Consider the following 25,911-nt stretch of genomic DNA (forward strand, 5'->3'; position numbering starts at 1 on the left):
CAATAAAACATATACACTAGTAGCATCTGGGTTAGGTGGCATAGGTGCATTGACTCTGAATTGCATTTCTGGGTGCATGTCCTTAAGGCACTGGGTTTGTAAAGAGGAAAGTTTTCATGGCCTTCCTGAAGCTCCGAAGTCCATCTAGTGTTCTAACAGATGGAGAGATGGTGTGCCATAGTCTGGGTATGAAATGTGAGTAGGAGCGTTTGTGGGTTGTTTCAGTTTTGAGAAAGTGGCCAGGAGGTCTGGTCAGTCGTTTTTCTCCTTGGGACCTCAGTGGTTGCTTTGGGAAGTAGATTTGTAGTTTAGTTTTCATGTAGTGCGGAGTCGTTTCATGGAAGGTTTTGAAAGTGAGGACCAGGGCCTTGAAGGCACAGCACTTTTGAATGGGCAACCAGTGCATAGAAAGGTGGTAGAGTGAGAGAAATGGGGCAGATATTGATAGAACTGGTGTGCAGGAAAAGGGGAGAGAGGCATTTATTTATTTTTATTTTATCCCATCCTCCCAGTAGCTCAGAACGGCCTACAAGCAAACATTCACAGTGGAGGATATTTGGACAATACAAAGATTATACATTAGTTTAAGTACAAGGATTATACAGCAATTTAAGTACAGGTTCAGAATGGACTATACAGCATATTAATTACAGGTTAAGAATGTATGCAATTGGTTGGGCGAGCTGTCGCTAAGATGTGACAGTTCTGAAAAGCTTGGAGGCATGCATGCTGCCGCCGCTCACGCCTCCCCCTGGTCATCTTTGAACTGAAATTCATGGGAAGAGAGCGATAAGGTGCACACTCACGAGAACTGACGGTAGCGGCAGCATGAGAGAGAGAGGGGGGGGGGGGGGTTGTGGTATTTGCTCCATAAGACGCACCCTTATTTCCACCCACTTTTTGGGGAAAAAAGTGTATGTTATGGAGCGAAAAATTCAGTAAGTTCAACTGGAGTAAATCTGAGGTATTACCTTTAAATAACCACTGTGTAAAATCTCTATTAGATCCATATCCATGTATCTGGAAACCTGAGGGCATTAAATATTTTGGAGTAATGCTCTTGCAAAATGTGGGTGATACTATGTCAACTAATGAAAAAGGTCTTCTTTCTAAAATTCAAGGATTGTGTGAAAAATGGTGCCCTTTGTATCTCTCCTGGTGGGGTAGCGTTTACACTGTGAAAATGATGTTAGCCTGTTATACAATATTATATGAGTATGTTACCTATCCTTTTTGTCGGACGGATGTTATAAACAGATTACTTACTACATTTATATGGTTAGGAAAAACACCTAGAATTGCTCTTGCAACATTACAGAAAGTTAAAGAGTTAGGGGGCATCAACTTTCCCAATTTCAAATTATACCATCATGCTTATATAATGAGACAAGGAATGTATTGGATACTACTGGAATTATATGAACAAGTGCCTGATTTGCTACATTTAGAGCCTGCTTTGATGTCACCGCTCCAACTTAACCATTTGATGGGTATACGAATTCCACATATATAGAAAGACAATGAAATTTTTAAATCTACATGGCAAGTTTTATCTTTTTTTGAATGATTTACTTCTTACTCCAAGTAAAGGTTCTAGACAAATATCTCTATGGCTAAACCAGTGGTCTCAAACTCGCGGCCCGCCAGGTCCTATTTTGAGGCCCTCGATATATTTATCATAATCACAAAAGTAAAATAAAACCGTTTTGATCATATGTCTCTTTACCTATAAATTACAATATTATTATTAAGACTTAGCTAAAAGGAAAGATTTATAAATTATAAAGAGTTTTACCTCATGCAAAATTGTCATTTCTTTAATAAGAAGAAATTAACTATTCTTTCTGCGGCCCTCCAAGTACCTACAAATCCAAAATGTGGCCCTGCAAAGGGTTTGAGTTTGAGACCACTGGGCTAAACCCTGCGATTACCATCAATGGATCCACGATTCTATGGAAAACCTGGATGCAAGCAGGTATTAGAACCTTGCAAGATATGATGTGTCAAGGACATTTGGTAACTTTTCAGACTTTGCAACAGAAATTCGCTTTACCATTCTTACAATGGTTTAAATGGCTACAACTCCAACATGCTATTAATGCCGGTTCTCATTGTTTAATACTCTGAAGGAACAACCAAGTTTGCCTGTTATATGTTTTACTGTAGGGCTTTAAGCTGGTATAAGCTTTTATGCTCACATTTACTTAAGAAACTTTTTTATGGACCTCAATCTCAGGGGTGCCCAACACGTCGATTGCGATCGACCAGTAGCTCAGGAAGGCAACGCCAGTCGATCGCGGAGCCCATCCCGGGCTCCGTGATAGACTCGTGTTGCGGTCCTGATCTACCGGGCCGATCAGCCTTCCTCTCCAGTGTTCTTTCTAGGGCCTTTTACCTGGGCGGTCCGCCCAGTTGTCATCTGCTGCTGCTGCCGCCGCTGCTAAACATTAAAAAAAACCAAAAAAACCGGCTTGGAGATTTCAGCTCGTAGCGAACTTATGCTCCGTGGCTCTAACGTGTGCGTGCCGGCTTCCCTTCTCTTCCCTCCGAAACCAGAAGTTATGTCCGGGGGGGGAGAAGGGAAGCCGGCACGCACATGTTGAGAGCCCTGAAGCAAGCGTTCGCTATGGGCTAAGGCGGGAGACAGGTTAGTGAAACATTTGCTCTTCTTGCTGCCGGGTCCTGCCTACTTTCTGTTTCCGCGAAGGCAGGATCCGGCAGTATTTCCCCCAATAGGTCGATCGCGATCTTGGGCCAATCAGCCTTCCTCTCCCCGACGGCAGAATTGATGTCGGGGAGAGGAATGCTGGTCGGCCGAAGCAGGGAGAGCTTGGGGCGGGTCGGCTTTCGGGCCTGTTATTGGTGGTGGTTTGGGTCCTGGTCCCCGATGGCAGTGGCTTGGGGGAGGGCAGGGAGAAAGAAAGAAAAAGGGCAGGCAGGGAGACAGAAGAAAAGAAGAGAAACAGAAAAAAAAGAAAGGGAGGCAGAGAGAAAGAAAGGGCAGGGAGAGAGGAAGGAAAAGTTGGGGGAGGGAACGAGGTCTGGAGGAGAGGAAGCATACAGGCTAAAAGAAGGGAAGAAAGATTGGATGCACAGTCAGAAGAAGAAAGTGCAACCAGAGACTCATGAAATCACCAGACAAGGTAGGAAAAATGATTTTATTTTAAATTTAGTGATCAAAATGTATCTGAATTTATATCTGCTGTCTATATTTTACACTAAGGTCCCCTTTTACTAAACCGCAATAGAGTTTTTTAGCGCAGGGAGCCTATGAGCGTCGAGAGCAGCGCTGGGCATTCAGCGCAGCTCCCTGCGCTCTAAAAACTGCTATCGTGGTTTAGTAAAAAGGGAGGGGGGTATATTTGTCTATTTTTGTATGGTTGTTACTGAGGTGATAGTGCATAGAGTCATCTGCTTTGACCTCTTTGAAAAACCCTGGAATAGGAATGATAATTAACATTTTCTATGCGTACAGTGTGCGTTGTGTTTTTTTTAAATTTTATTGTTGGTAGATCATTTTGACTTGGTCATTTTAAAAGTAGCTCGCAAGCCCAAAAAGTGTGGGCACCCCTGCTCCCCTGTTTGGTCTAGAGAATTGCAATGTTTTGTTTCATCTGAGAACTGGAAGAAAATATGGTCTCAAAGGATACAATGTAAGGCTTCTGCATCGTTGTGACAAATTCTTTACTTTGTGCTTCACAGAACATTGTGGATACCAGTTAAATTACAAAAATTGGATGCCTCTTTTGTAGATGTGTGGGGCCCTTTAGAGGGTTTTGTTAAGCAGTGTGTGTGACTGTATGAATGACCTGCCAGAGAAATGGGAGGGAGGTAGGGTGGGGGAGGGGGGGTTTGGGTAAGGAATTAGAGAGCTGCACGGGAACGGGGATGACGGGAATCCCGCGGGACCCGCGGGGATCCCGCGGGTTCCCCCTTTGGGTCACGGGGATCCCGTGGGGACGCCCCCTAGGGTCGCGGGGATCCCGTGGGGACGCCTCCGAGGGTCGCGGGGTTCCTGCGGGGTTGGATCGCAGCGGGGTTGGTCGAGCCGCGAGGGTAGTCTCCTTCTCCTTACCTGCCCTGTCGCAGCACACATCCGAATGGAAATCTTCCCGATGTCAGCGCTGACGTCGGAGGGAGGGCTTAAGCAAAGCCCTCCCTTCCTCCGACGTCAGCGCTGACATCAGGAAGACTTCCGGTCGGCTGTGTGCGGCAGGGCAGGTAGGAAGAAGGCAATGGCGTATGAAAGAGGGGGGAGGGGGCGGACCGCCCCGGAGAATGTGCACAGCCGGACAGATCCCCTGATCGACCGACAACAGGCCCGGCCGACAAATCTCCCTGCCCTGTAGCCGCGAATCTAAATTACCTCTTACAGCAGCTTCACTACTCCAGCTGCTGTAAGAAGGTAATTTAGATTCGCGGCTACAGGACAGGGAGATTTGTCGGCCGGGCCTGTTCTGTTGTCGGTCGGGTGCAAAAGCGCCACAAAGGTGGAGGCAGGGAGGGAGGAAAGGTGGAGTGGAGAAGAAAAGACGCTTAAGGGGGGAGAAGGCCGCTGAAAGTACTGGGGAAGACAAAGGGGTGGAAAAGAACGCTGAAAGGACATGGGGTAAACGGGAGAAAGGGGGGGAAGGACCCTGAAAGCACTGGGGAAGACAAAGGGGTGGAGAATGCCACTGAAAGGACATGGGGAAGGCAGAGAGGGGAGAAGGATGCTGCCTGACAGGACATGGGAAAGATGGTGGGGAGAAGGACACTGAAAGGAAATGGGGAAGAGGGAATGGGAAGAAGACGCTGGCAGGGAAGAAGACAGAGGTGCCAGACTATGGGGGGAGCGGAGGGAAAAAGATGGGTGCCAGACCAATTTGGGAGGGGGGAGAAAGGGAGAGGCACAGTAACAGAGCAAATGGAAGACACAGAGAGAAGAGAGGCAGTGGATGGAAGGAATTGAATGAGAACATGAAGAAAGCAGAAACCAGGCAATAAAGGTAGGAAAAAAATTATTATTATTTTTTTTTTTTTTGCTTAAGGATAAAGTAGTATATTAGTTGTGTTGATAAAAATTTATAAACATTAGAGGCTCTGGTAGAAACCCGTTTACAAAGTATGTATTCTTCCCAATCAATATTTCCAAATTAATAAAGTCTTTTTGCTTATTTTTAAATGGGTTTCTACCAGAGCCTTTAATTCAGTAGCATAATTAAATGAAATAACTATTTCTGTAGTTTATAGGGACAGGCGGGGACGTAGGGGATTCCTCGCGGGGACGGGTGGGGATGGAGGGGATTCCTCGTGGGGACGGGTGGGGACGGAGGGATTCCTCGCGGGGACGGGTGGGAGTCCTCGCGGGGACGGGTGGGGACGGGTGGGACTTTGGCGGGGACGGGTGGGGACGGGTGGGATTTCTGTCCCCGCGCAACTCTCTATAAGGAAGGGATCTGCCAGACAAATGGGAGGGAGGAAGGGTGGATACATATTGATGTGTTTTTGGTAAGATTATCTTAGTGTATGTATACCTATATTATGATCTATTTGTGAATTGCATTATTCTGTAAGATGTTAAAATTTAATAAAGATTGAATTAAAAAAAAAAATTTAAAAAAATCCACCCAGAATTTTAATTTCAGGGATAATAGGATGATTAATTCCATTCAGTATTAATTTGTCTTCTTGAATTTTGTTATTGAGAGGCCAAAATAATTTTTGTTTTCTCTGTATTAAGTTTTAATTTAAAATCTCTCATCTAGGTTTCCACTGTTTCCATAATAGCCATTAGAATTTGCAAAGCCTCTGATGATAAGGAATTGATAGGGATGACTATTGTTGTCATCTGCATAGCTATAAAATTTGATTTTAAGAGAATCAAGTTTATTTCCCAGTGATGACAAATAAAGGTTAAAAAGAGATGGAGATAGTGGCGAACCCTGAGGGACTCCACATAATTTTTCCATTTACAGGAGTAACAATCGTTAAAACGACCTCTTGTCTCAGGACCTCTCCCTCTGGGAACTCTCTGATTAACTCCCTGCTAGGGCATTTATCTTTCTTCCTGGCTGAGCCCCACCCCTTCTGCCTCAGTAGGATTGTATCACTCTCCCAATGTGCCTCAGCACTGAGCTGCAGAGGTTCAGTGCCTTCTGGGACCTGAAGTCCACCTACGTTTGGGCTAGTGCCCCCTGCTGTCTAATGGTTCACTGGTAGCCATGGTGAGGGAGGACCCCTTACTCCCTCACACCGATCAAGTACACCTATACATGTTGATGGTCTTCCCTTTAGCTGATGGGATCTTTCAACAGTACAATACAATATGTCATACTGCCAGGATTGTTCACGAGTGGTTTACAGAGTACAAACAAGACTTCTAGCTCCTTCCCTGGCCTCTGAATTCCCCAGACCTTAACCCAATTCAGCACATTTGGGGCTACCTCGATTGACATGTTCAATAACTAGATCCACCACCACGTACTCATCAGCAATTGTTGGACGCACTGAAGTCTGCTTGACACCAGATACTTCTAGCAACCAGCCAGCATCATACTGAGTCACTCCCATGGTGTCTGGCTGCCGTCCTTGCTGCCAGAGGTGGTTATTTTGGATATTAGTAGGTGGCAGTGGCGTACCAAGGGTGCCAGCCCTGAGGGGGTGCTCCCGGCCTTGCCGTTCAGTCCCCCCCCCCCACTCCGAAGGACCGCTCGCCCCCCTGGCCTCCCCACAACACCTATGAAGCAGCCGCAGCAGGATCACGATGTCAGCGATCCCCGAGCTGCTTGGGCGCTGCTTCCTGCGCCGCGGTTCTGCCCCTCCTCTGACGTCAGAGGAGGGGCGGGACCGCAGCGCAGGGATCGCTGACATCGTGATCCTGCTGCGGCTGCTTCATAGGTGGTTTGAGGAGGCCAGGGGGGCGAGCGGTCCTTCGGGGTGGGTCGGGGCAGGCAGGCTTTCAAGGGGGAGGGGAGTGACAGGCAGGCAGGCAGGCCTTCAAGGGGGGACAGGCCTTCAAGGGGGGAGGCAGGCCTTCAAGGGGGGGACAGGCCTTTGGGGTGTGTGCAGACCTTCAAGGGGTGCAGGCCTTCAAGGGGGAGGGACAGGCCTTTAAGGGGGGGCAGGCAGGCCTTCAAGGGGGGACAGGCCTACAAGGGGGTGGGTCAGGCCTTCAAGGGGGGGACAGGCCTTCGGGGGGGGTGCAGGCCTTCGGGGGGTGCAGACCTTCAAGGGTATGCAGGCCTTCAAGGGAAGGGGACAGGCCTTCAAGGGGGGATAGGCAGGCAGGCCTTCAAGAGGGGGACAGGCCTACAAGGGGGGGGGACAGGCCTTCAAGGAGGGGACAGGCCTTCAGGGGGGGTGCAGGCCTTTGGGGTGAGTGCAGACCTTCAAGGGGGTGCAGGCCTTCAGGGGGGAACAGGCCTTCAAGGGGGGACAGACAGGCAGGCCTTCAAGGGGGGGACAATCCTACAAGGGGGGGGGGACAGCCTACAAGGGGGTGGAACAGGCCTTCAAGGGGGGACAGGCCTTTGGGGGGGGACCCTGGTTTAGAAGTACACGGAGGGAAGGGGGTGTTCAAAGAGACGTGCATATGCCAAACTTTGGGGGGGGGGAAGAAATAATGGGTCTGAAAATAGAGGAGAGGGAGAGAAATGATGGACCATGGGATTTAGGGAGGGAAGGAACAGAAAGGGAGAGAAATTGGACACAAGGGATGGTGTGGAGGAGGGATAGAGATACTGGATAGGAGGGTAATTGGGAAAAGAAAGGGAGAGATGGTGGATCTGGGGTGGTGGGGAAGGAGGGAGAGATGCCGGATGAAAGGGTAGTTAAGAAAAGGTGGATCTGTGGAGGGAGATGAAAAAAAGGAAAGATACCAGACTTCCTGGGGAGGGAAGGGAAATGGAAAGGGAGGACAGAGTTGGCAGATGGATGGTTAGCATGCAGAAAGAAGAAAGAAGGAGACCCTGGCAAGCAAGTTATCAGAAGAAAACCAGAGCCTTGGACCAACAAGATTTGAAATATAACAAGAGAACAAAAGGTAGAAAAATTAATTTTATTTTCTGTTTTGTGATTACAATATGTCAAATTTGAAATGTGTATCTTGCCAGAGCTGGTGTTGGACTGCAAACGTGAGCTAGGATTTAACAGAGAGAGGAAAAGTCCTTTTTGTTTCTTTATTTTATTTACACCACAGCGCCAGTGTGGTTAGGAGAAGCTAAAGGGGGTGGAAAAGCTATAAAACCCACCAGGAGTTTTGAAAAAAATCACCCAACTGGGCAGGAAAATCGAATTGAAAAACCAATTCAATAGGCTGAATCGAATCGAAATTTTTTTTCCTGAATCTGGCAGCATTAGTTTGCGCTACTGTCTTAGACTTTAGGACCTGGGATTGGGGAGAGATGGCATCCTCAGTACTTTATAATGCAAATGAAATGAGGATTTGGTCAGACTTTTGAAGGGTCTGCAGAAAAAAAATATTGTATAGGCCGGGGACATGAGACAGCAGGAAATGGGAACTTTTCTTCCTTCTATTTTTGTGAATGGAAAGGCTGCGGATGTCAGAGAGTTCAGTTAAAATATGTGCTTTATAAGAAAATATAATAATGTGTTTTATAAAGTTTATAGCATAGCTGGCCTACCCAGTGAGGTGTTCCTAGTGGTGGTGGCGGCAGCATGTCAATGTGTTGAGAGGAAGAGGTGGTCTGGGAAATTCTGCTGAGCAAACTCCAGGCCCATTTCCACCCCCCAATTAGTCCACTCCACTCAACTGGTTCACACACTGAGTGGGTCTTTGGGTGTTGTTTTGGAATCTCTTCCAGTGGTTTATCAGTATCTCCTTCTGGTCCAAGGAAGGAAACTTTGTTATCCTTAGCATTGACCTACAGAATATGTTTGTAACAGCGCTGCTTGTGTGGCATTAGGCTATGTAGTGATCGAAAGAAAAAAACAGACCTTTGCACATTTTTGCACTATATGGTGGGTGTATGAGGAGATTCACATTTCCTGCACAGCTAAGTCCATGTGAAGTTATCTTGTGCTGTATTTGACATCTAGCAAGGTCTCTGTTTGAAAGGAAAGATCTAAACTTAAAAATGAAGTGGCCAGAAGTTATGGTAAAAGCAGATAGTGTAGCTGGTTTTAAGAAAGATTTGGACAAATTCCTGGAGTCAAAGTCCATAATCTGTTATTAAGACACGGGGGAAGTATCTGCTTGCCCTGGATCGGTAGCATAGAATGTTGCTACTCTTTGGGTTTTGACCAGGTATTAGTGTCCTGGATTGGCTACCATGAGAATGGGCTACTGGGCATGATGGACCATTGGTCTGACCCAGTTAGGCTATTCTTATGTTATGTTCTCATCTGTAGGGGCCTTTGTTTTCACTTCTTATTTTAATGTATTTTTTTCTGGGAACTTATCAGTGTTTTTTATAATGGCAAAAATGGAAGAGAATTAATGTGTGTGGGATGAGGGGGGTAACTAATTTCTTCAGCTAAATAATTCAATCCACCTCAAACAGACATAGGAGAACTCACACACCATTCACACACCCTCCAACCAAAAACGTCAAAAGAAAAAAACTGTTCGACAACCTCCTAGCTGCAACACTCGACCCCCAACCCTACAACCAATTGACATCGACCACATACTGCAAAACCTTCAAAAAGAAATAAAAACCCTTCTATTCAAAAAACACATAAAACCGAACTAACACAATCAGAACTGTCCCAAGCATCACCTGCACCTGTACTTCTGATGTCATGACAATTCAGACATAATTTATGTTATGGTATGTTTGGAATATAAGAAAATTTTCACTGCCTGTTTCTATTCTGACCATTTATTCCGTTTCATGGTCATTACAAAAAATATTTTTTACATGGGGGGGTTGTCAAAAAATGATGGGCCCCGGGTGCCACATACCCTAGGTACGCCACTGGTAGGTGGTCATAATAATGTGACTCAACTGTATATTATGGATTAAGAACTGGTTAAAAGACAGAAAATAGAGAGTAGGTTTAAATGGTCAATATTCTCAATGGCAAACAGTAAATAGTGGGGTTTCTCATGGGGTCTGTGCTGAGATTGCTGCTTTTTAACATATTTATCAATGAACTAGAGATGGGAATAATTAATTAGATATTAAATTTGTTGATGACACAGTGTTAGTGTTTGGGCTTGGGAGTTCAGTGTTAGTGTTTGGGCTTGGGAGAAGAGCTTTCCAGCCATGTAGTTGCAAAAAAAAAAAAAAATGTATTTTGCAACAGAGGGAAGGCACTGTAGACATCATTGGCAGTATTACATCACCCACACAGGAACAGGGGCACAGTGGAGGACAGCTGGGGTTTGGGAGTGCAGACAGCTTTAGTATACAAAATGCTGGCCCCAACACAGTGCAGTGCAAAGGGGCACCACCGTCACATTCTTTCCTTTCAACTCTAGCTAAAGCAAAGCTTCATGGTTTCACTGTAGCTGACAGTGGTACTAGCAAATAGATACACTGAGGCTGCTAGGGAAAACACAGACTAGTTTTTGGCCTATGCTTCTTTCCCTTCCCTTCAGCTTACAAGGGCTTCATCATGATTTCCTCCTCCTTTTCTCAGCTAGGTTTCTCTGGGAATAACCTTGTTTCTTAATTATTTTGACTCCCTCCCCTGCCCCATGGTTCCATTAGTCCTAACTCTGGAATAAGTACCCTGTTCCTGAAGATTTATTCCTTTTCCTCACTTGGTTCCACTAACCTTCCCTGGGCAAATAAGCACCCTATTCCTGAAGACTTATTTTCTTTTTCCTTTCTTTGACTCTACTAGCTATTATAAATGAAAGGTGTTTGTTCCTGGACCCTTGATTTCCCTCATGTGGAGGATGCCTAACGTGACCATTTTATTTTTTCATCAAAACGGGACATTTATTGTCAGTCCCAGCCTCAATCCTGCCCTAGCCCCACCCCAATTCCTCCTCCAATTTCTTCTATTCATTTTTCATGTACACATATCTTATTAATTCATAATGGCAACCATAAAATGAAATAAAAACACAAAGCAGGCCCGGAACTTCCTCTCCGATGTCAGAATTGACGTCGGGAAGAAGGCTTGTGGGCCGGCGCCTGGCCTTCCTTTTCTTCAGTTGCAGTAGGCGGCTAGCAGCAGTGGGTGGCGGCAGCAGACCAGGGGGGAGGGTTTGAATCAGCGATAGGCAAGGCTTCGGGCACTGGAGGGAGGGAGGCTGGCTTTGGCACGGCAGGGAGGGAGAGGAAGTGATCGCCTGTCCCATTGTCCCCACGCACCGCTTCGTGATGCTTTCTCTGAAAATGGGACATTTCAGCATCCCAAATCTGTGTGTAGGTACAATGGGACAGGGGTTCTAAAAACAGGACAGTACCGTTCAAAATGGGACATATGGTCACATTAAGCATGTCATGACAGCTTGCTCGTGTGCAAGCTTACTATGGAGGAATTTAAATGTCCAAACAGAAAAGTAGGGAGAAATATGCCTCCACTGGGGATATAAGGGTTATTCATTTGTTTATTGTTCCATGCAAAGTCATGTAAAACATTTTGTTTATGCAAATCTACTCTCTTCCATGTAGAGCCACTCACCAAAGCCACTCAAAATGGCCAGTGTTTCAACACTATAAAAGTGTCTTCCTCTGGACTCCAAACACTGTACATTATGAGGTTCCTAATTGAAACCGAAATATGTCTAAAAACCTGCCTAAATTGGTACTTGGACTACCTAAAAGACAGGTCATCCAAGTGCTGATAATCGAAATGGGTTTTAGACGTATCTAGAAGCTTCTTAGACCTTTTCCTGCCGCTGAGCATCCAGAGTGAAAAGTAGTATTGAAAGGTCACTTTGAGCAGCCACAAAACTTAGAGACTTGAAGAAAGCAGCAGGTTTTATTAGCATACATATGCAACTCCTGCGCCCCAAGTTGGCTTCAGAAGTCCCGAAAACAGGAAGTTACAGAGATATTTATACATTCTTCTGGCTATACAACTGAATTCTAGAAAAAACTTTCACGTGTTACTTTTCTTAACAATCATTGGTGCTAAGCTCACACTAGCAGGTCACTTATCTAAGCCCTGCAGTCTTTCTGTTACGTGTCATTTATGCTGAGATAGCCATAAGATGTTAGAATGCCCAAGCTAACACCCAGTACAGGCAGGCTAGAACATCAGATAAGTTAGGTCTGCAGCTAAACATAATTCAGAATTTTATTAAAAAGAAAACTTAGTTCAACACTTAGGAAAACCAGTCCCAGACTCCTTCAGTCCCCCCTTTGAGGCTAGTCGAATGAAGGAGGAAGGAGACGAGCCTGATAAAGTACAAGAAGGAGGAAGGTCAGGATCAGTTGTAGGGACTGGTCGATACTTGGGAAGCGCAAGGGCCATAGCAGTAGTGGAACGGTCAACAGCAGAGTCAACAGTTCAGTGGAGCAGCTTTATGGCTATGGGGACCACACAGGGCAGGCAGCAGGAGCAGAGAAAACAGGGCGGCAACCAGCAAGATGGTCTTCATTGCTGAACCAGAGGGCAACCAGGAGCAGAAGGTACCAAAGAGCCAGTCTGCAGTAAGGCCATGCCAGATCTGGACAGGAACATGAGCCAGTTTGGTGATACAATCCACAATTTCCTCAATCACTTTACCATCGTCCTCAAGTTCAAGACAGCAGTTGAAGAGGTTGAATTTGCCACAGGCATCACTTTCTGTCTAGAGCTAGGCAGTTCTGATAGATAGCAGTGCGCATTTTAGCATTCGCTCTGCCAATGGTATTCAAAGCTCGGGCGGTCTCATTAGTTATCAGTTCAAGTACAGCTTGTAGACGAAGGTTCAGCATATAGATTGGGGTCCGATAGCCCCAGGTGTCATCCTCAGCCCATGTAGCAGGTCCGTAAACAGCAATGATCCATTCTGCAGGACAGTCATTTCCCCATTCACCTATTTTAAGGGAATTAGTGGCAGTAGACTGTTTTTGGCGACCCCTGTTATCGAATACAGGGGCTCCCAGATGTTCACCATCGGCCAGCGGCAACAGGAAGAAGCTGGGGCGGATCATGCCAAATACACATGTACCAGTCCAGTTAGCAGGCAACCAAGAGTAGGCAAACAGATCACAGAGCCAATATCGACTATCAGGAGCTGGCTATCATTCATAGGAAGTTTCATTAAGCAGTGTCTGAAGGGCGCTGAAGACAGTGGGAAGCAACAATGGAGGTTCACAAGGCCCATCGTGAAGGTCGTGGACCTGATGTAAAAGTGAGGTTCTGTGAAGTCAGGTCCATGGCCACTGTTCTCCCATACCAGTCCCTCCTCATACAAAACAATTGTTAACATTAAGAGTCTGACCTATAGTTTCAGCAAACTGTATAAACAGATTTCTAGTGATTACAGGAATATCAGTATCATAAAACTGGGGAAACACCACAGAGTGATGGACAGAAGCACGTGAGCGGGATACAATATGGCCATATACAACAGTACCTGGGTCTCACCTTTTACCATCAATATACAATGCCATGCGGTCTCTGGCCTTCTGGACTTGGACATTGGCATTCCAGTTATGTGGGTCAGTGATAGTGAAAACCATGGGATTGTAGTGGCCTGTAGTACAAAAGGGGCCGGAGCTAGGACCTATAGTAAGGGAGGCAGAGGGGGTATTGGCTGGGTATTTATGAGGGTTCTTGTAGGTGGCCCACGAGACACATTCCTATAAAGGACAGGCTCCACCATTAGTGAAGGTTTCCTCATAGGGGCATTTCTTAAAGGCATCAGGTTATACAGACATATATACTTAGCACATTTGGTATAATAATGCTGTCAATCTAGGGAGCCACACAAAACTGTATTAGGGGCAAAACCATGACCCTGGGCAACATCAAATAACACACATGTATCAAAATACAAAGACACCGGGCGAGTGGGGTCTACAATAAGAGTCTGGTTGATAAGTGGACCCTCAACATTATCAATGCAGATTTCCGCCCACTTTTAAATTTCATCAGCAGTAGGTTGGAAACAGAAAATACCCTCTGATGTTTGATATTTTCTGTACTTAACTCCATCATGCAAACAAACATCAGGCAAAGGGGCTAGGGGCCCTTATTAAGTACAATAGAAAAGAAATACAGAAGAAAGAAACATAAGGCAATGAGGGCAACACAAATATCAAATATTTAACACAAAAGGTGCCGACAATGCTAACATAGGAAACTCATTTTTCTTTCAAGCACAACTTAGAAAATTTCAAACAGTTATACTCAAGACACTTGCTAAAGGCAGTGGTGAACCACAAGCAGTCAATTAAACTCAAACACTTGTAAAAAAGGTTATATTCAGAACACCTGCTGAGTACAGTGGTAAATATTCAGAACTTTTGAGGTCTTAGAAAGCTTCAGCTGAAGATCCATGTTGTAGTGGAACCAAGTTTCAACCAAGATGGCAACCAGTTAAGTCATCAGCTATGCTGTCTCCCTTCCTTATTTTTTATTTTTGAATTTATTTTCAAGTTTTTTCTTCTACATCTTTAGTTGTTTTTATCTTTTAATTTTTCCTTTTGTTCTTGATCTGATTTGAATTTATTGGCCTAAAATTAATTTAAATTTTTCTCATTACACCGTGTATGACCATTGGTTCTATGGCCTAATAGCTTTAACGGCAGTGGCATTATACCTACCCTTTTGCATCAGGGAGTTAGGGGATGTGCCGAGGTGATGGAGGTCAACGATGTTCTGCTTGCCAGGGTGAAAGCGATGCGTTGTGAGGAGCTCAGAGGGTGTGTGTAAATGGAGGAGGCAACTTGTCGGGACGCCCTGTATACCAGCGAGGATTCAGTCTTTCTGTGTTGCCGCCACCAGCCTCTCCCTCTGTTCAGGGTTGCAGCGAAGACCAGCAATGAAGAGCGGCCGGCGCCTGCGGCTGATGAGGCCAGAGATGAGTGTAGCGAAGGCCAACAGCCGGTGGGTTAGCCCTGTTGGAGGCGACTGACTGTTGGGCCCTAAGACAGCGGTTGTTTTGGTGCAGTTCCCTCCCCTGCCACCAGGAGTCCTGGCCCTGCTGTCCGTTGGGCCTACGGCTGTCCCTGCTCCGGCAGTGATTTTGATGGCGGACTTGAATATTAGCTGTGACCTGCCTCCTCCTTTCTACCTGCAATCTTCGGCCGTTAGTCCTTGCCCACGGTAGGGATCTAGAGATCATCTTCGGCCAGTGATAGACTATCATCGAGGGTTCTTCTCGGTCCTTGTATCCTGCTGTTGCCTTACACTGATTAGAGCCCAATTGGACTTCTACTCTGTCTTGCTTGGACTGCTTTGTATCTTTGAGGTTTTGATTTATTTTAATGTTATTCTTTTTTTTTTTTTTTTTTATTATTTGAATTGTTATATCTTTACTATTTCATAATTGTTTTCTCAGGTACTTTAGCTAGATTGTGAGCCTTTGGGACAGTTAGGGAAGTTCCAAGTACCTAATTTTATTTTATTGTAACACGTTCTGGGCTCCTGAGGAGAATGGGCTATAAAAATGAATGAATAAATAAATAAATTTAGGGTAAATGACCATAAATAAACACAACAGACACTCCATGAAAGCAGCTGCCAAAGCACTACTGACGGAGCACCCAAAACATGCCACAAACTACAAGCATCAAACTCAATGAGACTAAAGTGATATGGTGCCCCCACTTCCGCTCATGAACACAGGCCGCCAGCCCGGCCCGCACCTTGGCAGAATGGCAAGCATTGCAACATGGCATCTTGGCTGTAAGACAACCGAGTAGCACTGCCTTAAACAAGTACCTCACTCCCCCACAGTCTTTTCAGAGCTGGCACTGGAACCAACACCACTCTCAGGCCTGGAGAGAGACTGCAGAAGAGCAGATGTCCTCTGCATTGCCCACAGATTTAGAGCAACTTACCCGAAACTGCAACCCTACAGACTGCTTCCTGCTGGTGTTGAACTACTCATCCTCCAAGAGTGTTATCTAAGAAACCAAAGGCCTGCATCAGTCAAAAAGGAACCTGCCCACCCCTATTGACCCAGCCCAGAATTTCTACCTTCTCCCCTCACTTCAGTGACTCCTAGAAACCCAGAAATTGTCAAGTCGAATGGGCCACAGATTTCACTCAGTCTGCTCACTTGTGCAATTCATTCTGAGAAGAGTGTGACAATTCCTGCAGTACCCAGGGATCAGTTTAGGAATCTGTCCTGTTCAGATTCTTGTGAGATGTACTGTATTTTTCACTCCATAAGATGCATCCCAAATTTAGAGAAGGAAAACAAGGAAAAACCTCATTCTTTAGCACTCTCCAGACCAGTAGAGGTTAATCTTTACGAATGGGTATATAACCAATCATGACCAGCAGGTGGAGACTGAAAACAAAACTGTGGGACAGTATATAATATACTCCCTTCTCTATTTACATCAGTCTTCTTTCAGTCTCCAGCAGGTGTTGAGTGATCTGTACCCATCTCCCTTGGTAGGGCTGTTGGAATTTGTTTAGGGGGTTTCTAGTCCCTGTTTTTGGCCGGACAGAGCTTGGGCGGGCCCTGTTTGGGGGTTCGTCCGACCTCGGGGGTGTCAAACCCGGCGGGTCTCGAGCGGGGTCCCTCTCCCCACTTCCTCCACCTCCCCACATTTTTTTAGAGGAGCCTCAGCAGTAAGCCTTGCCCCCTAAATCAAGCAAGGCATATTGCTTCGAGAGCCTGTGGAGTCTGTTCTGTAAAAAAATAAAAATAAAAAAATAAAAAATCCTGAGGTAGTGCTGGTCTGGAGGGTTGTTTCCCTTTAAGAAAACTGTATTTTACTGTATTTTTTCATCTAACCGGCACTTTTTTATAGCTAGGTCGCGTATGGAGCAATTGTGCCCTTCTCCGGGGGAGTGGGACACAATTAGGTCCAGCCGCGAGGCACTCGCGGCTGGACTGAAATCGGTAGTTTGGCCCGGTGAGGTGGTGGAGCTCCGTCGGCAGCGGCTGCAGGCGCCCAGAGCTCCCCGCCGATGGTGCCTCGCGAGTCGGCTGGGAGCAGTGGGGAAGCCCGGTCTTCCCCAACCGCCCACGGAGGGATTCCCCGAAGGATTCCCTCTCAGCTGATTTTTTTTTTTGACAGCTGATGCCGACTTGCCTGTTTTAGCGGCTGGGACTGTTCAGCCTTCTCAGCCGCTACAGGCCATGGAGGGAGCATTTTTGGCGGGAACTTCGCCATTTTCTCTGTCTGGCCCCTCCATTTTGTCTGCAACCTCAGGTGACCTTCCCCCTGTATTGCAAACACAGGGGCAGGTTTCAGCAGGGACCCCTGCTGGGGCAGGGAGTCCCTGGGGACCCCCAGGGGTTTTTTGTCCCCAATTTAATTTCTTTCTTTGTGCAGACAATTGGGGGTCCCACGTGCACCTGGGGTGTTTCAGGGGTGGTTTCCCTCCGCACCCCCTATGGCTTTGCCTCCCTCTTTTCGTTTGGCGTCCCCTCTTCCTCCTCCCTCATCCAAGCGCCCGCGGGGGGGCTTGGATTGCGAATTGGTGGTCGGAGGAGCGTGTTGGCATGGTTGAGGACCTGGCTGCTTTGGCGGGCTTCCAGGATCCTCTAGTGGGGACGCCCGCTGGCAGCGGGGCAGCGGGTTTCCCGTCTTCCAGAGCAGATGCGTCCGTGGTGCGCTTTTTATTCAGAGGGATGAGCTTTTAGACCTGATGTAGCAGGTCTCCTTGGTGCTGCATTTTTGAAGTTGCGCCACCGGAGACCCCGCGTATGGGGGCCCTCTGCTTCAGGGGGTCTGTCCTGTTTCCCGCTCTTTTCCTGTGCGTCAGGATTTTTGGGATTTTGTGTTGGCGCAGTGGCCTACGGGCGCCATTTCGTTTGGTATGCGCCTTGGCTCATGGGTATCCCATCTCGGTGGGGGATAGGGCTACCTTAATTTCGCCAATGGGGGACGCGGTGGTCTCGGCACTTCCTAAGCGGCATACCGTGCCTGTTATGGACGGTTCTGCTCTTAGGGTCTCTGAGGAGCGTACGTTAGAGACACTTCTTAAGTATAATTTTGATGTCTCTGCCTTGGGAGTCCAGGCGGCTATTTGTGTGGGGCTGGTGGCTCGCACCGTGTTTCGGTGGTCTGAGCATGTCCTGGATCGTGAGTCTGATGACTGGTCCTTAGTGGATCAGGAGGTGGTGAAGTTTGAGATGACTGCCTCGTTCCTCTCGGTTGTTCTTTGTGACTTGGTGCTGCTAAGTCTGGGACTTTTGGTGGCCGCATGCTGTACCTTGTGGCTTCGCGCTTGGTCGGCGGTTGCCGCGTCCAAAACTGAACTTCCCAAAATTTCCCTTTCGGGGGTTGTTTTTTGTTTAGAGAGGACTTAGTTCCGGTGGTTCAGACTCTGACGGACTCTGAGGTGCCCCGTCTGCCTGAGGACCGTGCCCGCCCGGCATCTTGGGTTGGCATTGCCCGGGGCGTCTGCGGGAATTTTGCAAGTTTCGCCTGGGGCATGGGACTGCTTCTTTCCAGGCTTCCGGTTTTTCCCCGGGGTCGGTTGGCTTAGCGCATGCAGTCTTTTCAGGGGGCCCGTCGGGGGGGCTGGGAGTTCCCCCCCGGTTCCCCTGCTGCCCGTCCTGCGCGATGTCTCTTTGCCGGCGCCCCCTTTGGTTCCCGTGGGTGCCCGGCTTCGCAACTTGTTTCCCAAGTGGGCCAAGATCACGTCCGATCAGTGGGTCTTGGTGGTGGTGCGGGACGGTTATGTACTTGAATTTTGCCCGCTCTCTGCCGGATCATATCTAGCCTCTCCATGTCAGGTGGCATGGGAGACGCTAGCCTTTTGCCAGTCCTTCAGCGCTTGCTAGATCTCAAAGCAGTTGTCCAGTGTCCCCTCAGGACTGCAGTATCGGCTGGTACGCCATTTCCTTTATGGGGCCCTAAAGGGAGGGGACCTTTTGGCCCATCCTTGGTTTAAACTGAGGTCAACAGGACTCTCAGAATTCCCCTTTATTCGCATGGACACACTGCAGTCTGTCCTTCTGGCGGTTCAGCCAGGGGAGTTCCTGACTTCTCTCGCTCTGGCGGAGGCCTACTTGCCTGTTTCCATTCAGGCCTCTCCTCAGCTCTTTCTTTGCTTTGCGATATTGGGTCTGCACTATCAGTTCTGTGTGCTTCCCTTGGGCCTGGCCACGACTCCCCGGACGTTCGCCAAGTTGATGGTGGTCGTCACGGCGGCATTGCAGTCAGAGGGCATTCTGGTGCACCCCTTCTGGGATGACTGGTTGTTTCAGGCGAAGTCGTTGCAGGAGAGCGCCCGAGTTACGGCTCGGGTGGTTGAGTTTCTCCAGTCACTGGGCTGGGTGGTCAACCTTTCCAAGAGTCAGTTGGTCCCCGCTCAGCATCTGGAGTACCTTGGGGTTCTGTTCGACACCTCCTTGGGGAAGGTCTTCCTTCCAGAGGCCCGGGTAAGCAAATTGCAATCTCAGATTCGCCTTCTTTTGGCATCCCGGTGTCCTCAGGTGCAGGATTTTCTCCAAGTCTTGGGGTCGATGGCAGCATTCCTGGATGTTGTGAGGTGGGCGCGGGCCCACATGTGTCTCTTCACTATGCTCTGCTCCTTAGATGGTCACCCCAGAGGCTCAGTTTGGAGGTCCCTGTCCCTCTGCGAGGCTTGGCGCGCTGCAGTCTTCTTTGGTGGCTCCAGACCTCTCATCTGGTCCAGAGGATGAGTCTGGATCTATCGCAGTGGACGGTGCTTCCCACGGATGCCAGTCTCCTCGGTCGAGGGGGCTCAGTGTCTAGGTCACTCAGCTCAGGGCACCTGGTCCATGGAGGAGGCGTCCTGGTCGATCAACATGTTGGAGACCAGAGCCGTCCCTCTGGCGCTGTTAGCCTTCCGCTCCCTCTTGATGGGCAAGTCGGTCAGAGTCCGGTCTGACAATGCCACAGCGGTGGCTTATGTCAATCGTTGAGGCACCAAGAGCGCTCAGGTGGCGGAGGAGGCGGCTCGGCTCATGCTTTGGGGCGGAGTCACGCCTTCTGGACCTCTCGGCCTCTCATATGGCCGGGGTGGAGAATGTTCAGGCGAACTTCCTCAGTCACATCTTAGATCACAGAGAGTGGTGTCTCAGCCCTGTGGCTCTTCAGTTGATAATGCAGGCTTGGGGTCAGTCCCTGATGGACCTGACGGCCACGAGTGGCAATGCTGAGGTGTTCCGCTTCTTCAGTCGTCTCAGGGATGGACTGGCCGAGGGTCTGGATGCTCTGGTTCAACCATGGCCAACAGAGGGGCTGTTGTGCATGTTCCCTCCGTGGCCATTAGTGGGCAGAGTTCTTCTCCGCATTGTTCGCCATCCGGGTCTGGTGGTTCTGGTGGCTCCAGATTGGCCTCGGCATCCGTGATACGCAGATCTGGTGACACTCTGGTGATGGATCCTCTTCCTCTGCCTCCCTTGGACGACCTTCTGACGCAGGGTCCCATTCCCATGCGACCCGTCTCCCTTCTGTCTTACGGCTTGGCTTTTGAAAGGGGTCGCCTTGGTAAGAAGGGGTATTCAGATAGGGTGATTTCTACACTCTTGGGGTCCTGGAGGCTTTCTACCTCTCAGGCTTCTGTGTGGATTTGGCACTTCTTTGAGGAGTGGTGCCAGGTGCGGGGAGTGGTCTCTCTTCGCGTTTCTGTGCCTAACATCCTAGAGTTCTTGCAAGATGGCCTGGATAGAGGCCTGGCTTCGGCTTCTCTCCGAGTTCAGCTTGTGGCCTTGTCAGCCTTTCGGGGGTTTGTGACGGGTCAGCGTTTGACAGTCATTCCTGATGTGATTCGCTTTTTGCGGGCGGCCAAGGTGCTCAGGCCTCCCGTGCGGTCCTCTTTTCCCTCTTGGAATCTCAGTCTGGTTCTCTCTATTCTGATGCACCCGCCCTTCGAACCGTTGGGCGGCTGCTCTTTGAAGGACCTTACTCTGAAGACGGTCTTTTTGGTGGACATTTCTTCCCCTAGGCGTGTTTCTGAGCTACAGGTTTTCTCTTGTAGGGCTCCCTTGGAGTTTTCTAGGGAGCAGGTTGTCTTGAGGCCTGTTCCTTCCTTTTCTGCCGAAAGTAGTTTTTCCTTTTCATGTCAATCAATCTGTGGTCCTCCCGGTCTTGGGTAGTTGGGAGGGCTCTTCTGAGCAAAGACAGCTGAGCAAGTTGGATGTTGGTCGGGTCCTTCGCTCTTATGTGCAACGGACCCAGGAGATCAGGAAATAAAATCGTCTCTTTGTCCTTCTGACTGGTCCTCTTAGGGGGGCTGGCGCTTCTAGGGCTACTATTGCATGCCCGTTCCGGAGTTTCTCAAAGCTCATTCTACTCAGGGTCAGGCGGCTTCTTGGGCTGAGTCGTCGCTCATGCCTCCAGTGGACATTTGTAAGGCTGCGGTTTGGTCTTCCTTGTATTCCTTTGTCAGACTCTTTCGGGTAGATGTTCTGGCGCGTCAGGACGCGGTGTTCGGTGTGTGTGTTCTGGTGTCAGCCCTTCGGGGGTCCCGCCCTTGTGAGGGACTGCTTTGGTACGTCCCATTCGTAAAGATTAACCTCTACTGGTCTGGAGAGTGCTAAAGAAGGAGAAATTAGGTTCTTACCTGCTAATTTACTTTCTTTTAGCTTCTCCAGACCAGTAGAGGTCCCCACCCTGTCTGTTGTTGTTGTTGTTGGGGCTGTTTCGCGGGCAGTTTTTGTTTTTTGCTGCGGGTTCTAGTATTTTTCTAGGGCCGGAGAGAATTAAAGAACAGCGGCTGTGGCTCGGCTGGCTTAGCTGGCGAGCTGTGGGGACATTTTCCTTCTGGTATTTCTCCTCTGCATTTTCCAACAGCATTTGGGTATGTTATTTGTTACTCCTGTTCGGAGTATTGTTTTCTTTCTGTTTTCCAGTTCTTAGTTCTGCTTGGCTATTCGGCAGACTGATGTAAATAGAGAAGGGAGTATATTATATACTGTCCCACAGTTTTGTTTTCAGTCTCCATCTGCTGGTCATGATTGGATATATACCCATTCGTAAAGATTAACCTCTACTGGTCTGGAGAAGCTAAAAGAAAGTAAATTAGCAGGTAAGAACCTAATTTCTCCTTCTGAACCAAATTGTATACTAATATATACCTGACACCTTTAAATTCTGTCCCAGCCCCTCCAATCAATCATCACTTTTATATATCCCCAGCACATTTAAATTCAATCCCAGCCCCCCAATCAAGCATCATTTTTACATACCCCCCAGCACCGTTAAATTCAATCCCAGCCCCCCCAGCAGCAGTTAAATTCCGTCCCAGCCCCTCCCCCGGCGGTACCTTTAAATGTTGGAGGTCGGTGGACAGCTGCCTGCTGCTAGTCGGGGCCCGCAGTGCACAAGCGCGCTAATGCCTGGGCTCAGACACTTCCCTAATTGGGCCGGTCGCTGGTGCTTCACAGAGCTGCTGCCTGCTGATTACCTGCTTTTACAGGAACCAAAGGATTCTCCCCAGAGAGACAGCAACCAACTGACATGTGTTCTGCCCTTTTCTAAGGCAACGTCAGCTATGGTAGGCATGTTGAGGAAATATTGGTACATTGTCCGAACACACAAATCTTTGGAAAATTTCCCTTTGGTTGCATACTCTCGGGGGAGGTCACTAGGGCAATGCTGTAATTTTCAAAGATATGGGACGAGACATAGAGTGGTGGGGGGACACCACAGGATTTGTGGCAGATGCTAGTGGTGTCCACTCACCATTCAAGGAGATAGCTAGCAGGTTCCAGGGAGGATTTGATTTTGAGATCCAGAGGCAATACAGATTGCAATTCACAGGGGGTTGTGTACGCGATAACCTGTCCCTGTGACCTCATTTACATTGGCCGTACTAATCGAAAAATAAAAATACGGCTCAACGAACACAAGTCCCGTATATTGAATAAGGTAGCTCAGGCTACCTTAGTAGAACATTGGCTCAAGTGTAAACACACTGTGGACGATCTGAGATGGCGTGTTATTTGTAAGATCAGTGATACAGACGGTGAAGTTGATCAGAGGCAGTTAAATGAAAGTGAGCAGAGACACATTTTTAAGGTGGACACTGTCGAACCCCGCGGGTTAAACAGCGGGATTGAATGGGGTTCTGTGATGTAATGATTGTAAGAGTTGATCCAATGAGCTGTGAGAGGGAGGATTTAAATCGGGTGCGAAGGACGCCGGCGCCATCTTATGCTCATACTAAGATTTGGAGTCGGATGACGGCGGCGACCTTGGTAAGCTGAATTTTTCACACGATATTTTAACTATATAATCTTTATGTAGGGAGGGGGCTATACACAACTGTATGCTTATAGCTCCGTTTCTGTATTTTTCAGGGAGACCCTTGATAAAGCACTGATTTTGTGCGAAACATGTCGGGTCTGACTCCCCAGGTTTGGCTGAGATAAGTATTATCACAAACTATCACGTTTATAAGGACAACATATGTAAGAGTTTTAAATAACTTATTTATCATTATAAAATTTAACAAAATAACTAAAAATCATAAAGTAAAGATTGAAAAAGACAGCCAATGATGAAGCACCACACTAAGCTTCCCGCAGTATAAAATCTTTTACAGTGGTGGAGTGGTGGGGCTGAGGCGTCTGTTCAACGATATACAAGACACAGCTAATGGTAATAGCATCCAGACCACCCACACAATTGAAGTTACATTGATGTTTTAAAGGCTGGATTAGAGACTATAACATTACAACTGGCCACTTGATTATTAGGCCTGCTGATTACTGGCACGTCGGGGACAGCAGCACACAAGTGTGCTGCTGCATGTGCAGGCGCCACTTCGGAATGACTGTTCAGTTCTACTGAGGCAGCCATTCAGAAATGGCGCCCGCCTAAGTAGCAGCGTGCTTGTGCACCGCTGGCCCCGACGTGCCAGTAATCAGCAAGCAGCAGCCCTGCGAAGCACCAGCAACTGGCCCAATTAGGGAAGTGTGTGGGCCCAGGCTTTAGTGCGCATGTGCGCCGCAGGCCCCGACAAGCAGCAGGCAGTTGTCCATCAACCTCCAACATTTAAAGGTACCGCTGGGTTGTGTTTTTTTTTTTGTATATTCGCTTCATAAGATACACCCTTATTTCCGCCCACTTTTTTGGGGGAAAAGTGCGTCTTATGGAGCAAAAAATATGATAATTTATCTAGGTCACTAAAAGGCCTTTCTACTAAGGAGTGGCTTCTATTTAAATTGTTTATATTAATTAAGGCATTAACCAGTATAATTTTGCAAACTATAGCATTTAGAAAGATTTTTGTGGAATTGAGATAATTATATATGAATCTTGTTGATCACCAGGGGGCACCCTAGTTATATCTTTTTCTGTGCAGAAATTATTTAGCATCAGTAGGAATCATTTACAATGAGATGAAGCAATTCTTTCATATTATACTTGTCTTTTTACATTAAACTGTTGCTTTATAATTAAAGCATTAATTTCTGACTATATCGGGACATATGGTAGCAGACAAAGAAAGGTTTGAAATTATGAGTATGAAGGGGTGCTGAAAAGTTCTCAGCCCAACCCTAAAGGCAATGACATGGAACCATGAAACTTACAAGTTATTCCACATATTCACCCCTAAGTTCAACACACTTGGCACATCATGTGAAGGGCTGGGTCAAGAACTGATTGAGTGAAAGGCAACAGAGAGTAGAGATAAATGGAGATCATTCTGAGGAAAGGGATGCTACCAGTCGTGTGCCTCAAGATTCTATTTCTATTCTTGGGCCTGTTCTTTTTAACATTTTTATAAACGATATTGCTGAAGGGTTGTTGGGCAAGATTTGCCTCTTTGCGGATGATACGAAAATCCGCGATAGATTAGACATACCAGATGGTGTGAATAACATGAAGAGAGACCTAGCGAAGCTTGAAGAATGGTCTGAAATTTGGCAGCTAAAATTTATGGCTAAGAAATGCAAGGTCATGCATTTGGGTTGCAAAAATCCAAGGGAACGATATAGATTAGGGATTGAAAAGCTTATGTGTACGACGGAAGAGCGGGACTTGGGTGTGATTGTATGTGATGATCTTAAGGTGGCCAAACAGGTTGAAAAGATGATGGCAAAATCAAGAAGGATGTTAGGTTGCATAGGGAGAGGTATGGCCAGTAGGAAAAAGGAGGTATTGATGCCCCTGTATAAGACTCTGGTGAGACCTCATTTAGAATATTGTGTACAATTATGGAGGCCGCACCTTCAAAAAGATATAAAAAGAATGGAGTCGGTCCAGAGGAAGGCTACTAAAATGGTATGTGGTCATCATCATAACGCATATGTTGACAGACTTAAAGATCTCAATCTGTATATTTTGGAGGAAAGGCAGGGAGGGAGTTATGATAGAGACGTTTAAATACCTACGTAATGTAAATGCACATGAGTTGAGTCTCTTTCATTTGAAAGGAAGTTCTGGAATGAGAGGTCATAGAATAAAGTTAAGAGGTGATAGGCTCTGGAGTAATCTAAGGAAATACTTTTTTACGGAAAGGGTGGTAGATGCATGGAACAGTCTCCCAGAACAAGTGGTGGAGACAGAGACTGTGTCTGAATTCAAAAGGGTCTGGAAAAGGCACGTGGGATCTCTCGGAGAGAGAAAGAGATAATGGTTACTGCAGATGGGAAGACTAGATGGGCCATTTGTCCTTTATCTGCCGTCATATTTCTATAAAGTTTCTGTAACCCTTCCAAAAAATACTCTGATGTCTGATCACTGAAATACTGTTCCACTGCTGCAGTCACCTCTGAATCACTCAAAAATTGTCACCCTTTCAAACTCTTTTTAAGGTTTGGGTGGGATTTTAGATATATTTCTGTTTCAATTATGAGCCCCTTATTGTTTATATTAATTTCAAGCCTAATTTAATTTTTAGTACATGATACAGAAACCCTGTGAAATATTGCTTGAAATGATCTTGCCCTGAAGCAGCTCTTGTTGG

At 47.2% G+C, this 25,911-nt stretch overlaps 1 protein-coding gene across 3 annotated transcripts in view; it reads left to right on the top strand.

The window, feature by feature from the left end:
* FGL1 (fibrinogen like 1) overlaps positions 1-25,911 on the top strand; it is a 179,785-nt gene that overhangs the window by 16,827 nt on the left and 137,047 nt on the right. The window contains exon 1 of one of the 3 annotated variants that reach the window (XM_033944106.1): positions 23,376-23,407. The exons of the other annotated variants lie outside the window; for them this stretch is intronic. The gene's annotated coding sequence lies outside the window, so the exon portion shown is untranslated. Of the gene's footprint in view, positions 1-23,375; positions 23,408-25,911 lie in introns of those variants that run through there. 3 annotated transcript variants of the gene reach the window in all.

This window comes from Geotrypetes seraphini, chromosome 1 (genome assembly GCF_902459505.1).
Source record: "Geotrypetes seraphini chromosome 1, aGeoSer1.1, whole genome shotgun sequence".
Classification (NCBI taxonomy): Eukaryota; Metazoa; Chordata; class Amphibia; order Gymnophiona; family Dermophiidae; genus Geotrypetes; species Geotrypetes seraphini.